At 40.1% G+C, this 18,920-nt stretch overlaps 1 long non-coding RNA gene across 1 annotated transcript in view; it reads right to left on the bottom strand.

The window, feature by feature from the left end:
• Positions 1-327: 327 nt before the first annotated feature.
• The window catches only part of LOC141058800 (uncharacterized), a 240,568-nt gene continuing 221,975 nt past the window's right edge, over positions 328-18,920 (bottom strand). Inside the window, exon 3 of the long non-coding RNA XR_012222320.1 lies at positions 328-1,136. This is a non-coding gene — a long non-coding RNA (uncharacterized lncRNA). The remainder of the gene's footprint in view (positions 1,137-18,920) is intronic.

The raw sequence follows: 18,920 nt of genomic DNA, 5'->3' as shown, positions 1-18,920 counted from the left end.
CAGCGATATGACGCGGTCAGGATCGCTGGTGCATCGCTAAGTGGTCGCTAGTGAGCTGCCACACAGGCAGATCTCACCAGCGACATCGCTGGGGACGGTGGTCGCTACTTACCTGTCACAGTAGGCGATCCTGACGTCCTCCCGCCCGGCTCCATGCTCATCTCTCCACAGGAAGCCCAGCACGAAGCTGACGACAAGAAACGGTCCAGGACTTTCTCGCGCAATAAGCGATAACCAGCGGGGGGAGCCGGTCGTAGGTAAGTATCACACAGCGATATCGCTAGCAATATCGCTATAACGTCACTAGTTACAGCGATATTGCTAGCGATATAGCTTAGTGTGACAGGCCCTTTAGCGGTTGCAATTAATCACATGTCTATTTTCCAACAACAAATACACTTATTACCATAGGTTACCCTTTTTCTATTCAATTAACCCTTGTGTATGCCAGCTATACCTGCTAATGGCCATGATCTCCAGTCTGTTTATGACTTTCATAAGTACGTTTTATTAGCTTTTTAGAAAAAGAATTAGTTAGTTTAAAACTTTGCACAAGATGACTGCTAGAACCAACATGGCTGTTCAGTATATTATGACTGACCATTCTATAACAAGAGTACAACATGCAATGCTCTAAAATTCATGGGTGAATTATTGAAAATAAGATTATCTACGTAATTCATCGTTTTATGCGCGCGTGTGCGTAAGGGCAAAAATCCCTAAAAATTGCACAATACAGAATAAAAAGTCATTAAAATATTAGTCCCCCCCAAAAAAATAAGTTGCATAGTAAACGAAAAACACACAAGCGCTTACTTAACAGTAAATGAGGTTATGTCCTCGGCTGCTAAGGTCAAGTAGGGGCAGGTGTCCACCCAAACTAAAATACAGTTGCAAAATGTATAATGTATATAAATATGACCTACCCTTGAGCGCAGGTCATATTTATATACATTATGAGTTGCATAATATTTAAGTCTTTTGGTTTTGTCTTTTTCTTCTCTTTCTTTGGTTTCCGGATTTTCCCGATCTTCTCCCCCTCTCTCACTATCCCACTGTATAGTGTGAAACATCTTCTCCCGATCATACAGTAGGTTCAAGGTCCCAGGAGTCGAATATGAAAATCTTCAGCTGACCTGGGGAGAAGAGAAAAAAGTGGAGTATCAGTCCTTACCAGAAATCTCAGGAAGATAACTAAGAAGCTTACAATGATCAAGATGAACAATTTTAACACCTTTGTAGGTTTATTTGTTAACCCTGCTATTGCTAAAACTGTGAGGCCAATGATCTGAGTAACAACAAAGGTATCGTCTCAATCAGCTTCTCAGGGTCCCATCTTTCTGAAATTTTTAACCATAACCTAAGCTTCTTTAACAAATTTAGACCTGTAGGATTGCCAGTGGGGTCTGTAAAATTAAGAAAACAAATCCCACTATGTGTTTCACTTGATTAATAGTCCAGTAGGTGCTTCATGCACAGAATTAATCATTTCTCCATGGGAGTGAGCAACTTAGAGAAGTAGCCTAGGGCATACAGCTGACTGGACACTTCGGGGCTATCTTTGGGCCATTTTTGTAAAAGCACCGAGGAAACATACAGTGGGGGAAAGAAGTATTTAGTCAGCCACCAATTATGCAAGTTCTCCCACTTAAAAGATGAGAGGCCTGTAATTGACATTATAGGTAGACCACAACTATGAGAGTCAAAATGAGAAAAGAAATCCAGAAAATCACCTTGTCTGATTTGGTAAGATTTATTTTGCAAATTATGGTGGAAAATAAGTATTTGGTCACCTAAAAACATGCAAGATTTCTCGCTCTCACAGACCTGTAACTTCTTCTTTAAGAGGTTCCTCTGTCCTCCACTCATTACCTGTAGTAATGGTGCCTGTTTGAACTTATCAGTATAAAAGACACCTGTCCACAGCCTCAAACAGTCACACTCCAAACTCCACTAAGGTGAAGACCAAAGAGCTGTCGAAGGACACAAGAAACAAAATTGGAGCCCTGCACCAGGCTAGGGAAACTGACTCTGCAATAGGCAAGCAGCTTGGTGAGATGAAATCAACTGTGGGAGCAATAATAAGAAAATATAAGACATACAAGACACCGATAATCTCGCTCGATCTGGGGCTCTACGCAAGATCTCACCCCGTGGGGTCAAAATGATCACAAGAACGGTGAGCAAAAATCCCAGAACCACACGGGGGAACCTAGTGAATGACCTGCATAGCGCTGGGACCACCCTAACAAAGGCTTCCATCAGTAACACACTACGTCGCAGGGACTCAGATCCTGCAGTGCTAGAAGTGTCCCCATGCTTAAGCCAGTTCATGTCCAGGGCCTTTTGAAGTTTGCTAGAGAGCATTTGGATTATCCAGAAGAGTATTGGGAAAATGTCATATGGTCTGATAAACCCAAAGTAGAATTGTTTGGTAGAAACAAAACTCGTCGTGTTTGGAGGAGACAGAATGCTGAGTTGCATCCAAAGAACACCATACCTACTGTGAAGCATGGGGGTGGCAACATCATGCTTTGGGGCTTTTTGTCTACAAAGGTACCAGGATGACTGATCCATGCACATGAAAGAATGAATGGGCCATGTATCGTGAGATTTTGAGTGCAAACCTCCTTCCATCAGCAAGGGCATTAAAGACTAAAGTGGATGGCTCTTTCAGCATGATAATGATCCTAAGCACACCGCCAGGGCAACAAAGAAGAGGCTTCGTAGGAAATATATGAAGGTCCTGGAGTGACCTAGCCAGTCTCCAGATCTCAACCCCATAGAAAAACTTTGGAGGGATTTGAAAATCATCCCTGCTCTAGAGGAGATCTGCAAGGAGGAATGGGCCAACATACCACCAACAGTGTGTGCCAACCTTGTGAAGACTTACCGAAAACGTTTGACCTCTGTCATTGCCACCAAAGGATATATCACAAAGTACTGAGATGAAATTTTGTTTCTGACCAAATACTTATTTTCCACCATAAGTTGAAAAAAAAAAATCTTGCCAAATCAGACAAGGTGATTTTCAGGATTTGTTTTCTCATTTTTCAATTTCTAAAGTAAGGTGGAAATATATGCAAGAATATAACTACTATAATACTGCCCCTAAGTACAAGAATATAATTACTATAATACTGCCCCTATATACAAGAATATAACTACTATAATACTGCCCCTATATACAAGAATATAACTACTATAATACTGCCTCCTATGTACAAGAATATAACTACTATAATACTGCCCCTATATACAAGAATATAACTACTATAATACTGCCTCCTATGTACAAGAATATAACTACTATAATTCTGCCCCCTATGTACAAGAATATAACTACTATAATACTGCCCCTAAGTACAAGAATATAATTACTATAATACTGCTCCTATATACAATATAACTACAATACTGCCCCTATGTACAAGAATATAACTACTATAATACTGCTCCTATGTACAAGAATATAACTACTATAATACTGCCCCTATGTACAAGAATATAACTATAATACTGCCCCTATGTACAAGAATAAAACTACTATAATACTGCTCCTATGTACAAGAATATAACAACTATAATACTGCCCCTAAATACAAGAATATAACTACAATAATACTGCCCCTATGTACAAGAATATAACTACTATAATACTGCACTATAATACTGCCCCTATATACAAGAATATAACTACTATAATACTGCCTCTATATACAAGAATATAACTACTATAATACTGCCCCTATATACAAGAATTTAACTACTATAATACTGCCCCTATGTACAAGAATATAACTACTATAATACTGCCCCTATATACAAGAATATAACTACTATAATACTGCCCCTATGTACAAGAATATAACTACTATAATACTGCCCCTATGTACAAGAACATAACTACTATAATACTGCCCCCTATGTGCAAGAATATAACTACTATAATACTGCTCCTAAGTAAAAGAATATAATTGCTATAACACTGCCCCCTACAGTATGTACAAGAATATAACTACTATAATACTGCTCCTATGTACAAGAACATAACTACTATAATACTGCCCCTATGTACAAGAATATAACTACTATAATACTGCCCCTTTGTGCAAGAATATAACTACTATAATACTGCCCCTATGTACAAGAATATAACTACTATAATACTGCCCCTATGTACAAGAATATAACTACTATAATACTGCCCCTATGTACAAGAATATAACTACTATAATACTGCCCCTATGTACAAGAATATAACTACTATAATACTGCCCCCTATGTACAAGAATATAACTACTATAATACTGCTGTCACGGGGGCTTAGTTCAACTAAGGCTGAAATACCCGGGGCCCCTGTGGTGTCCCTTTTACTAGGGGAAACCCTGTCTGACCCTCAACCCAGGGTTTTTGCTGAAGGTGCAAATGCCTGAGCCTCCGACCTTTCCTTATCTCCTGCTCAGCCCTGCACTTAACCCTCCACCCTCCACCCAGTGAGGAGACACACCACCAAAGCTCCCACACAAATAATGACAGACAGGGAGAACTTAAACTGCACTGCACCGCACACACACAGGAATAAACAGTAATGTGAACAGGGCACAACTAAACACAAATATGGGAAGGAGAAAGGATAACGACGGATCATACGACACCAGATATGAATCTCTCTCTCTTGAACACCTCCACTCCAGACCGGAACCACTTGGTATGAAACACAAGCTATAATCGGCGACGCCCATATGCCAGTATGACTATTTAAAGACCGTGGGCGTGACTAACCTTCCAACCTGGTCTCCAGCAGGATTAACCCCCGAGAGCCTGAAGATCAAGCCGGCGCCACTGAGGCTATAGTGGCTGGAGGTGGAACTACCTCTGCCTGCCGGACGCTGTGGTGTGAACAGCGTCCGACATGACAACTGCCCCTATGTACAAGAATATAACTACTCTAATACTGCCCCCTATGTACAAGAATATAACTACTATAATACTGCCCCTATATACAAGAATATAACTACTGTAATACTGCTCCTATATACAAGAATATAACTACAGTAATACTGCTCCTATGTACAAGAATATAACTACTATAATACTGCCCCTATGTACAAGAATATAACTACTATAATACTGCTCCCTATGTACAAGAATATATCTACTATAATACTGCTCCTATGTACAAGAATATAACTACTATAATACTGCCCCTTTATTCAAGAATATAACTACTATAATACTGCCCCTATATACAAGAATATATCTACTATAATACTGCTCCTATGTACAAGAATATAACTACTATAATACTGCCCCTTTATTCAAGAATATAACTACTATAATACTGCCCCTATATACAAGAATATAACTACTATAATACTGCCCTTATGTACAAGAATATAACTACTATGATACTGCCCCTATGTACAAGAATATAACTACTATAATACTGCTCCTATATACAAGAATATAACTACTATAATACTGACCCTAAGTACAAGAATATAAATACTATAATACTGCCCCTATGTACAAGAATATAACTACTATAATACTGCCCCTAAGTACAAGAACATAACTGCTATTATACTGCTCCTATGTACAAGAATATAACTACTATAATACTGCCCCTAAGTACAAGAACATAACTACTATAATACTGCCCCCTATATACAAGAATATAACTACTATAATACTGCCCCCTATGTACAAGAACATAACTACTATAATACTGCCCCTATGTACAAGAATATAACTACTATAATACTGCTCCTATGTACAAGAATATAACTACTATAATACTGCCCCTATATACAAGAATATAACTACTATAATACTGCTCCTATGTACAAGAATATAACTACTATAATACTGCTCATATGTACAAGAATATAACTACTATAATACTGCCCCCTATGTACAAGAATATAACTACTATAATACTGTCCCCTATGTACAAGAATATAACTACTATAATACTGCCCCCTATGTACAAGAATATAACTACTATAATACTGCCCCCTATGTACAAGAACATAACTACTATAATACTGCCCCTATGTACAAGAATATAACTACTATAATACTGCCCCTAAGTACAAGAACATAACTACTATAATACTGCCCCCTATATACAAGAATATAACTACTATAATACTGTCCCCTATGTACAAGAATATAACTACTATAATACTGCCCCCTATGTACAAGAATATAACTACTATAATACTGCCCCTAAGTACAAGAACATAACTACTATAATACTGCCCCCTATATACAAGAATATAACTACTGTAATACTGCCCCCTATGTACAAGAATATAACTACTATAATACTGCCCCTAAGTACAAGAACATAACTACTATAATACTGCTCCTATGTACAAGAATATAACTACTATAATACTGCCCGTATGTACAAGAATATAACTACTATAATACTGCCCCCTATGTACAAGAATATATCTACTATAATACTGCCCCTATGTACAAGAATATAACTACTATAATACTGCCCCTATGTACAAGAATATAACTACTATACTACTATAATACTGCCCCCTATGTACAAGAATATAACTACTATAATACTGCCCCCTATGTACAAGAATATAACTACTATAATACTGCCCCTATGTACAAGAATATAACTACTATAATACTGCCCCTATGTACAAGAATATAACTACTATAATACTGCCCCCTATGTACAAGAATATAACTACTATAATACTGCCCCCTATGTACAAGAATATAACTACTATAATACTGCCCTTATGTACAAGAATATAACTACTATAATACTGCCCCTATGTACAAGAATATAACTACTATAATACTGCCTCCTATGTATAAGAATATAACTACTATAATACTGCTCCTATGTACAAGAATTTAACTACTATAATACTGCCCCCTATGTACAAGAATATAACTACTATAATACTGCCCCCAAGTACAAGAATATACGGTAACTATTGAAATTCTATTCCATATGGACAATAATATGGATCTAAATGACAGAATTAATACTTATAGAAATTTGCAGTTTGAATAAAATCACCAAAGGAAGCTGAGAAGAGAAGTAAAGTTTGTTCTGTACACTTCTGCATCTCATCATGGATGGGGGTGTTCAAAACATGGATAGGGGCTGCCAATTAGTCGTAAAAGCTTGCAATCAAACCACTCTCAATAACCTGATGAAGACAACACTTACACTGCTGATTCTGTTCTGACTGTTCCAAGCTCAGAGGAAACAAATAGCGAACACTTATTTCTAAATGAATTAGGTTACAATTTCCAATGTTTTGAGATAAGTGAAGTATTTTGTTTGATTGCGTTTTTGGTTCCTTGAGCATTGGAAGGTTTAGTGGTGTATTAGTGAGTTTTAATCAGCTCCAAATCGCTTGCAGATCTTCTGGGAATTTCCTTCCATCTCTTAATATTGTAAAGAACAAATAAGGTTCACAAAGAAATAATTCTCTACTCTTAAAGGGGCAGACCAAGCTAAAAATGATGCAGGAGTAAGACATATTCTATCCCTTGAAGGCTTTGCTTTCTCTTTTTGCACTCCATATCTTTTACACATTTGGCATAGAGTGGGGTGCCGAAACTTTGACATTCAAATTTGATCTAATAAAGTTTAGTGAAAGCAAAAGTGGGGTGTAATAAAAGTTATAAATACAAGTGACGGTCTCTCAAGTGCTACTACTTATGGTGGAGGAGTCAACATGTCAAGGGGCCAAAAAAACTTCTTTGACACTCGTTTGACTTTTTCACCCAGATGACAGTAGAGGGAAATAATGTGGCAAAGAAAACTTTATGTGAAAACCACAAGTACTTTTCTTTTTTCCGGCAGTGCTCCAGTTCTAAGTTTCCAGCAGAAGCCAATGTAGGAACATTTCATTTCGTAAAAACGGTGAAAAGAAAAAAATAATAGTGATTGAGGATTATTCTGAATTTCTGTGGCGTTGCCCTTATTCACATCACTAACAAGGCATCGTAATTAGGGTCTTGGCGGTCATACACATTATTCTGAGGTCAGCCGAACCTCTCGGTTTTGTGGGATCGGTCAACTATCTAATGTGTATGACCTGTTTGATTGGCCTATGTCTATGGAAAAATTGGACTTTCCATATGGCTGATCATTTGTTCGTACAGTATAACCCCAGCAATTTTTTTTAATTAGCCACTGATAATGTATGTTCAGTGTACGCATTGAAATAATTCCCAGTTGCTGTCTTCTGCTGTTTCCAGTGCTGCTATGGTTCCTCTGCTGCATCTTGTCACCTTAGCTTTTCCTTGCTTGCTCACATAGGAGACTATCGCTTCCTTTCTTAAACGAATATACAAAGGGGATAAGGAATGACCAGATGATATATGTGTATACGTGAGTGTAAATAGAAATATCTATAACAATGCATATACATGAAAGGCAGAATGCTACCTACACATATATCTGCTGGAGAAGTCTCTAGACCAATCGGTAAAGATAGGCATTAGTGATGAGCGAACGTGCTCGGGTGCTAACCAAGGGTCTTCGGCGTGCTTGAATAATATGTTCGAGACCCCGCACTTGCATGTCTCATGGCTGTTCGACACCACAACACCTGCAGGGATTGCCTGCTTGTTAGGCTGTCATACAGCCGCAAGACATGCAGCCGTGGGGACTCGATCATATTTTTCAAGCGCGCCGAATACACCCGGTTAGCACCCGAGCATGCTCCAAAACGCCTTATCCAAGCACGTTCGCTCATCACTAAAAGGCATATAAAATCAATAAAGAAGCCAGATCAAATGGCCAATAATAGGCTTAGGCCTGTTTCACACATCAGTTTTTTGCTTCAGTTAAAATCCGCTAAAATGGCGGACAACAGATCCGTTCTTGGACTGATGACAATGTTTGTCACCGGACCGTTATTTTAACGGATCCGAGGAAGGGAGGAAGGAAGGGAGAGAGAGAGAGAATTTTTTCACCGCCAGAACAGAGTTTAGGGTTAAATTTCCAAGCGAGCCAAATCCTCCGGGCATGCGCAATGTCAAATGCGGATCCGGCCGCCGAAAAAACATTGCATGGTCCGTTCTGGCATGTCGGCGGACGTCAAAATTTTGGCGGATCCGCAAAAAAAACGGATCGAACGGAAGATCCGCCGGTAATGCAACTCAATGGGAAAAAAAACGGATCCGCCAAGCAAAAAGGCGGATCCGTTTTTTTTGCACAATGGCGGATTTTGACGGATTTCAAAAACTGATGTGTGAAACAGGCCTTAGATGGGTGTGTGGTGGCAATACAGAAGACAGGCCCACACACACAGTAATAAAAAAACAGGTATAAAAAGTGTCAAGTGCAAAGGGAACCAATGAAGGTAAGAAAGTATAAGTACAATGTTTACACTCACCATAGGCGAATATATAAAAAGTATATGTATCTATTGTAGAAAAAGTGCTAAAACTGCCCAGCGTATAATAAATGTAAATCTACGTCTAGTTCAGTCACATATAGTCAAAGGACGTATTAATATCAAAGCAGAATAGCTGATGATTAGCTGAGATGTATATATTGTAGAAATATGAATCATACAAATGGAAGTTACCATACGTAAGGCTGTATACCTCCTGAAGATCCCAGGGGCAATTGTGGCCCCCCACACCCTTTCTTAAAGTAGAATGAGATTTCCTAGACCTAAGTCTCATAGACTTACATTATTAAGTGGCTTGCAGTCCACACATGTGTGAATGACTACGTTCATATGATGCAGGAGAGGAATGGCGCAGCGCTGGAAACGGCAGAAGACAGCGACCAGTAAGTATTTTAATGCATTCGATACACACACATTACTGATGACCAGCGACTGAGGAAATCAAATAAAAAAAAAATACTGGAGTTGGACCTTAAAGGAGGGAAGAATCTGGAGGGGACAGTGGTGTCTGGCAGCAGGATGTTCCCTTCTTCCTATTTAGAACACATGCACACTCATATGTATGGTGGCCGGGGGGGGGGGGGGGGGGAGTTTGTAAGGACGGGCTCTCTTTCCCAACAGAGGTTCGGCTGACATGTACTAAAAGTAGATGTCCAACTTAAAACATGGTCATCTCGCAGACACCCTATTGCTGCTAGATAAGCTAGGAGTTTGGCCTCATGAACGTGGCCATAAAGCAGACCAGTAGGGCCGATGTACAAGTATATCATAGTGGCACACACAGGAATGAACATATTACTGGTGCAACCACACCACCTCCAAAGTAGGTGAAATTCTGCATTATGAGAAGACACTGCACTGTAAAGACGCCATATATTGTTCTTGCACATGGACCTCTCCTGCCTGTGTCCACCAGTGCGCATATATGACTCCACTGTGAGACCTCATGGTTGGGGAAACTGACAAGCAAAGGGACCTTCCCTTACCAAACTTACCAAATTCCCATCGTGTTCCCCAGCTGATCTTACGGATGCCCAAGTATAGTAAGTCTTGTCCCTTTAACACCAGTTCTATATTTTTCCCCAAGTGAAACAGAGATAACTCCAGGCCAGACACTACAAGAAGAAGCGGGGGACCTGGCTAGATCCCGATGGAATATTTCCTTGTAATTGGACATGTGCAAGCGCTGTACTTGTTGAACATGACATAGTATAATTGCAAACAAAAAAAAAAACTGAAAAAAAAAAGCAGCAGATAGCAAATTGCAGAGTAAAACCTCCAGCCTTTCCTTGCACATTTTTTAATGTTGTATCTCCAGCTTAATTTTAGCCAGTAAATTCACATTAGCGCCGGGTCCCCCTCCCCGGTAATTCACTAAACACTTCTGGTCTTTACCGTCCTGCCCGCCTCTAATCCTGGTATTTTCCACTTTTCCCTTTCTCTCTCTTGCTCATTAGAAAAATGTTAAAAATCCATTTTCATCTGATTAATAATAAAGTTGATCACAAGTAACCTAATTTTCATTCACTGCTGCCCCTGTCTATGGAGTCATATACAAAGTGACCTTTGAATCACCACTGGGGCTATAAAGCACAATAAGCGCCATTGTCCTGTCAAAAACTGAAGATGTTTTACATCATTACAAAATTTAATGTTCCATCTTTTCCAATGTACTACTTTTCAAAGGCCACATTCCAAATGAGGCTCATTAAAATCAGACTCGAGTTTCCTGTGGTGGGGATGAGACAGAACTTCTCATGGTTTGGGAGTAATATGAATCAGTCTTTTAAAAGCGATATGGTTACATATTAGTTTTGAAAGGTACAGTAACTGCTGAGACTCCGCCGGCCGCAACAGTGGGGCCTTTGTACTTGCCTAATCTAATAACTGCCTCCTGATCCTTGTTCTTTATCCACACTGTATCCTATTTGCTTATGAATAAATCAACTTTCTAAATAAAATTGTTGTTCGGGAGTTCAAGGGTTGAGCCTCGGCTCTCGGAGAGCTGGGATCGTAGAGTAGATGGAGAAAAGAAAAAACTTTTTTATGTTTCCTCCTTAAAAGCCTTGAGCGAAGAGTTCACTGACTCTTTAGGTTACAACGAGTCATTTATGACTTTCTGTGTGATAGGAGAAGGTGCCTTATAGAGGGAAGAGGTCAGGGGGAATCAGAGCCACCTTCAGGTTTCCTTCACATATAGGAGTAGATTTACTTAAAGGGCATATATGGGACTTTGTGAAAACAAAAATGCGCCTCATCACTAACAGGGAGGATGTTGCTACCTACCTGCCTGTTGTGTCTGCCCGCCACCAATCTTCGCCAGAACAGAGCAGTCACAGACTGCTCCAGCTGGCAATCCGGTTGCCTCTGCTGACATCACATATAGCGATGGATCCTTTTCCGCTTCGCTCTGTTTACAGAGCGGGACTTCTGACTTCATTCTGATTGACAGCCAGGTTCCCACTGCCTAACTGGGGAAGAAGTGTTAACTTCGAAACGCGTTGGGAATTAAAAGTTTAAAGTACGCAATCTGGAAGGAGTCATTTGTCTAGCAGCGCACGTTTAATCCAAAAATTCTTTTCCCTAAATCTAACTGGGGGAGCTGACTGTCAATCAGCATGACGTCAAAAGTCACGTCCCATCAACAGAGCAGGGTGGAAAAGAATCCACCATTCTGTCGAAGTGATGTAAGCAGGAGCGGTCTGTGTTCAGGCACCGGGCACAACAAGCAGATAACACTGGTCAACAGCATTTTTGGTGCCAAAGATATTTCATCGAATTTAGGGTATTTTTGGGGTGCTGATTCTGAATATGTCATCAGTTTTGCCAGATTGGCTCAAGTTTTTGAGATTTTTGGTATCTTATTTATAGCACTTGTTGGTAAATGCGACGCATCATCTCATTAATTTCTTTGGATTAGTACTTGAACTGAGCAGTTCTCAATATAGTTTTGTGTTAATTAGTGTTCTAAAAGTTTGTTCATAGCTTGATTTTTGCACTAACTTTATGTTGTTGTCTGTTTTCCAGTGAAAAGCATGAACTCATCAAGAAGAAGTTGTCTTAACGATCCAGACTCATTCTGTTACATTTGTGGTGAATACACACTGCCAAAACATAGAAGAAACATAACAGACTTCGTAAAAAAAGTGTATTTTGCCTATTTTGGGGTTATGCTTGGGGACCAAGACAAGTTTTGGGCACCACACATAGTGTGCAAAGCATGTATCGAATTATTACGAAAATGGAGCAAAGGACAAAGAAAAAGCTTCAAATTTGGTGTTCCAATGGTGTGGAGAGAGCCAAAAAATCATCATGATGACTGTTATTTATGGTAAACACAGGTACAGGCACATCTTCACAATGAGGGACAGGCCTTCTTGCAGATTCCATGTTACTCCCATTTTCGTTTCTTATGCTTATTGAATCCTTGCACTTGCACTGCACAGAAATAACAGTCATCATGATGATTTTTTGGCTCTCTCCACACCATTGGAACACCAAATTTGAAGCTTTTTCTTTGTCCTTTGCTCCATTTTCGTAATAATTCGATACATGCTTTGCACACTATGTGTGGTGCCCAAAACTTGTCTTGGTCCCCAAGCATAACCCCAAAATAGGCAAAATACACTTTTTTTACGAAGTGTGTTATGTTTCTTCTATGTTTTGGCAGTGTATATTCACCACAAATGTAACAGAATGAGTCTGGATCGTTAAGACAACTTCTTCATGATGAGTTCATGCTTTTCACTGGAAAACAGACAACAACATAAAGTTAGTGCAAAAATCAAGCTATGAACAAACTTTTAGAACACTAATTAACACAAAACTATATTGAGAACTGCTCAGTTCAAGTACTAATCCAAAGAAATTAATGAGATGATGCGTCGCATTTACCAACAAGTGCTATAAATAAGATACCAAAAATCTCAAAAACTTGAGCCAATCTGGCAAAACTGATGACATATTCAGAATCAGCACCCCAAAAATACCCCAAATTCATTAAAATATTTTGGACACCAGAAAAAAATTTTTTTTTCGTTGACCTGTGTAATTAGCAACTACCTCTCTGTTAGGGCTGAAGCCCATTAAGCACATTTTTTGTTTTTCACAAAGTCCCAGATATCCACTTTACAAGCAGCTTTTCAAAACGCTAGTCTTAATATCTAAACTGCTAGTTAAAAGGGAATGTGTCATCAGAAAATGACCTGATGTAGTTTTTGGGGGCACAATTTTTTTTCATATCACGATCTTCATGAAAAAAAACCATATTAGTAATCTTGCAATTTCCTCATTGACTACCAGGGCCTTTTAGTCTCATACATTCTCTTTTTTCCCGCTACAGTTTTCAGCAGGCTCAGTATCAGCAGAGGCAGGATTATAATTAAAAGTTCTCAATGCACAGCTCATATCCCAGGATTCATAATTTACCATAGGCAGTGTCACAGCTCACCTCCTCTCCTTCCTGTACAATGACAGATAACACCTCAACGCACAGCTGATAACCCAGGAACCATCATTTATCAAATACGATGTCACATCTCACCTCCTCCCCTCCCTTCACAATGACCCTTGCAGCCGCTCATTAGATGCTTGAAGGTAAATCATAAGGTCAGAGTTTATCCATTGAGGCTATTGCGCACGTGGATTTCCTGAAACAACAGGAAGTAGGAACCTAAAAAAGCCCCAGTGGCCAATTTGAAAATTGCAAGATTTCAAATTTTATTTAAAATAAACATTGCGATATGAAAAAAAAGCCAATTTTTGTTTTATTACATTTAACACAAAATCCTGATTTAAACACTAGGTAATTTACTGGTGACACATTCTCTTTAACCCCTTTCCGACATCGGGCGTAATAGTGCGCCGATGTCGGACTCACATCTTTCCTGTACAAACCAGCTGACATGTGCCTCTAACAGCCGCGGGTGGAATCACGATCCACTTGCAGCTGTTAGCCCATTAAATGCCGCTGTCAAACTCTGACAGCGACATTTAACTCGTGCTTCAGGCACGCGCGACGGAAAACACGCCCATCGTGAGTCACCGATGGGTTATCAAGACAACCAGAGGTCTCCAGCAGACCTTTATGGTTGTCAATGCCAGATTGCTATGAGCGTCGCCCCAGTGGTCGACGCTCATAGCAAGTGAGTAATTCTGCTACATACAGGCGATCTGATCATCGCCTGTACGTAGCAGAGCTGATCGGGTTATGGCAGCTTCTTGTCTCCCATGGAGACTATTGAAGCATGCCAAAAGTTAGAAATTTTTTTTAAAAATGTTAATAAAATAAAAAAATAAATAAAAGTTCAAATCACACCCCTTTCGCCCCATTCAAAATAAAACAATAAAAAACCAAGCATACACCTATTTGGTATCGCTGAATTCAGAATTACTGGATCTATCAATAAAAAAAAGAAATAACTCAATTGATAAACGGTGTAATGAGAATAAAAGTCAAAGCGCCAAAATTTTGTTTTTTGGTCGCTGTTACATTGCAATAAAATGCAATAACGGGCGATCAAAAGATCGTACCTGCACCAAAATGGTATCATTAAAACATCAGCTCGGTGCGCAAAAAATAAGCCCTCACCCGACCTGAGTTCACGAAAAATGGAGACGCTACGGTCTCGAAAGATGGCGATTTTTTTTTTAAGAAACTTTTGAATTTTTTTTTACCACTTAAATAAAAAAAGAACCTAAACATGTTTGGTGTCTATGAACTCGTAATGACCTGGAGAATCATAATAGCAGCTCAGTTTTAGCATTTAGTGAACATGGTAAAAAAAAAAACAACTGTGGGATTGCACTTTTTTTTTGCAATTTCACCGCACTTGGATTTTTTCCCCCCCGTTTTTGAGTACATGACATGCTAAAACCAATGGTGTCGTTCAAAAGTACAACTCGTCCCGCAAAAGAGAAGCCCTTACGTGGCCATATTGACCAACAAATAAAAAAAAAAAAAAGTTATGGCTCTGGGAAGAAGGGGAGCAAAAAATAAAAATGCAAAAAACGGAAATACCCCTGGTCGTTAAGGGGTTAAAATGTGCCAAATTTATTATGAAAATTGAAGGTGTTGGACTCTGAGAAGGATAGGTCTGATCACTGTACTGCGGCTCAGATAGCACTCACTTCTATAGGAATTGAGCTGCAGTACCCAAGAATAGCCACTACACTGTATACGGAGCTGTGCTTTTCTGGTTCCACACACTATTTTTGTCTGGTGCCAATTGGTTAGATCCCCACCAGTCTGATATTAATGATCTGTCCTACAGATAGTCCATCAATGTCTTGGACAACTTCTTTAATAGATACGTGTCATCTTGGAAGCGTGAGAACCACGTATGGATAAGCTAAACCTGCTATGATTTCAGCTCTCATTTAGGTCAGACTCTGGCATAATTATCGTAAATATGTCAGTTATAACTGAAGTCTGAAACATCCCTTTAAGGATTCAGTTATATTCTGTCTTAAAGAAGTTACAGTTATTAACATTAATCACTCTGTGTACAAGTGGGACCATTCCTATGATTGACAAGCTTGACAGTTGTAATCATCAGGACACCCTCCAAGTAAAACTACCAGCATTGGGTTCCTCAGGGATCAGACATCCTGCAAATAAACCTCTGGGCCTGCCCTATGCAACATAAAATATCTGGAAACCAGCAATAGGCAGTCTGGCAAGATAATGTCTGACGGCTGAGGGTCCCAGCTAGTGTTGGACTAGATTGGCAAAGTCCCACCAGTAAAGGCCCCGTTACACGTATCAATGTCCCAGCGATCCCACCAACGATCGCTGGGACATAGTTAGCTGATCGCTGGTGAGCTGTCACATAGACAGACCCACCAGCGATCAGGAACAACGAGCAAGCTGGTTTCCAATGTAAACAGCGGATATCTAAGAGCCGCGCGTGTTGTGAGTTCATTTTCCCCTTCACCGTCGATGTCTGATGAACTCCCTCTTCTAGTGAAGGAAGGTAGTGAGGCTGATTACCAAACACCTGATCTGGTAGATGATGACTGGGTAACAGGAAATTCTGACTGGATATAAGGCAGCCGACGCCCTTCTGAGTTGCTGGTGATTTCTCTGCTGGATTCTTGGAGACCAGTCTGATTCCTGCTTCCCAAAGATAAGTTGTTGCTCTGCTATTGAACTTATTAGTTTTGTTTTGTTTACCTTGTTTTTTGGAGTTCAGCCATCCCCGGTCGGGGGTGTGCTGAGTTCCATTTTTGTCTCTGATCAGTTTGTCTCTTTGCTCTGTCTTCAGAATTTACCTGAGTGCTGATATAGTCTTTTTGAAGTCCTAGCGTCTTCAGGGCTTTTTTCCCTATCAGCTGTTGGCTCTTGTTTTGATAGGGTTTTGGCGGATTACAGACAGCAGCTTTTCTATCCTGTCCTATGTAGTTAGCCTGTTTTTCCTATCAGACGGTTGGGACATTTTTTGGTAGGGTTTTTTATGGATTGCAGACAGCAGCTTTTCTTTCCTGTCCTTTTTAGTTAGCTTGTGCCCCATCGTTTGCTCAACCTATCTTTCTATCTGTGTTAGTGTTTTCATCTTGCTTCACCGTCATTATATGTTGGGGGCTGCCTTTTGCTTTGGGGTCTGCTCTGGGGCAGTTTAGATTTCCCCTTTCTTTCTTTAGGCCTATTTAGTTCTCCGGCTGTGTTCGAGGAGTCTAGGGCATCGTAGGAACCCCCCACGGCTACTGTTAGTTGTTGTGGATAGGATCAGGGGTTTGCAATCCGATAGCTACCAACCTCTCCGGTTTTCTGGACTTAGCTTGTATTTTTGTTTTTTCCTCCTTCGGTGACTCATTCATAACAGAATCACCAGCCATACCGCAGATCCTAGGGTACTCAATAGCAGGAAAGAATTGTAAAAAAAAAAAAAAAAAAAAAAAGTTTGTCAGAAATTTTTTTTTTTGTGTATATTTTTTCCTCTATGTCTCTGAGGCCGTAGGGGGAATTTTTTTTTTCTTTCTCAATGGAGATGAAGCAATTGTCTGATCGTGTGGAGCAGCTCACTGCTGAAGTGCGGGGAATTTCCACCTATCTTGCTCATTCACATGCTGCTGAACCAAAGATCTCTACTCCTGATGTGTTTTTTTGGGATCGGTCTATATTTTTGAATTTTAAGAATAATTGTAAATTATTTTTTGCCTTGAAGTCTAACTCATCGGGGAGCTCCGCGCAGCAGGTTAAAATTGTCATCTCTTTGCTGCGCGGCGATCCCCAGGATTGGGCGTTTTCTTTGAAACCTGATGATCCTTTTCTTACTAAGGTGAACGCATTTTTTCAAGCCTTGGGGTTGTTGTATGATGAACCTAATGCTATTGATCAGGCTGAAAAGGCCCTGTTGGCATTGAGCCAGGGTCGGGATTCTGCAGAATTGTACTGTCAAAAATTCCGAAAGTGGGCGGTCCTTACTACCTGGAATGATGGTGCCTTGGCAGCTCTCTTTCGGAAGGGTTTGTCAGAAACCGTAAAAGATACTATGGTGGGATTTCCTGTTCCCTCTGGTCTTGACAATTCTATGTCATTAGCCATTCAGGTTGATCGGCGTTTGCGTGAACGCAAAACCGTACGAGAGGTGTTGCCACCTGTTGAACAAATGTCTGAACCTATGCAATGTGATAGAGTTTTGTCTAGGGCGCAACGTCAGGAGTTCAGAAGGCGTAATAAGCTGTGTTTCTTCTGTGGTGATGCCTCGCATATTATTTCTGTCTGCCCTAAACGAGAGAAACATTTTGCACACACATTTGCTGTGGGTGGTGTTCAACCTAAGTTTCTTCTGGCAATTACTCTGATCTGCTCCCTGTCCACATTTTCCGCTAAGGCTTTTGTGGATTCGGGAGCAGCTCTGAACCTGATGGACTTGGATTTTGCTAAACATTGTGGATTTCCTATGACACCTCTGCAGACGCCTATCCCTTTGAGGGGTATTGATGCTACTCCTTTGGCGAAGAATAAACCTCAGTTTTGGACCCAGGTGGTAATGCGGGTCGCCCCAGACCATCAAGAAAATTGCAGATTTTTGGTGTTGCATAATTTGCATGATACCATTGTTCTGGGGTTTCCTTGGTTGCAAATCCATAATCCAGTTTTGGATTGGAAATCTGTGTCTGTGGTGAGTTGGGGTTGTCGGTGTGCCCTTAGTGATGTTTTCTCCACCTCTCCCCAGTCGCATGATGTTCCTGACTATTTGGCTGATTATTATGATGTATTTAGTGAGAATGAGTCTGCGTCTTTGCCTCCTCATAGGAGTTATGACTGTGCAATTGAGCTGAGCCCTGGGTGTAAATTTCCCAAGGGTCGACTTTTCAATTTATCTGTACCCGAGCACGAGGCTATGCGATCCTATATTAAGGAGTCATTGGACAAGGTTCATATTAGACCATCCTCTTCACCCTTAGGTGCTGGTTTTTTTTCGTGGCTAAGAAAGATGGGTCATTAAGGCCTTGTATTGACTATCGTTCCCTCAACAAAATTACTGTTAAATATCA

This window comes from Dendrobates tinctorius, unplaced genomic scaffold (genome assembly GCF_039654945.1).
Source record: "Dendrobates tinctorius isolate UK_male_01 unplaced genomic scaffold, ASM3965494v1 ptg000214l, whole genome shotgun sequence".
In the NCBI taxonomy this organism is placed as follows: Eukaryota; Metazoa; Chordata; class Amphibia; order Anura; family Dendrobatidae; genus Dendrobates; species Dendrobates tinctorius.
Note: the sequence above shows the minus strand (reverse complement) of the source record. Positions and strands in the feature narration are given on the sequence as shown.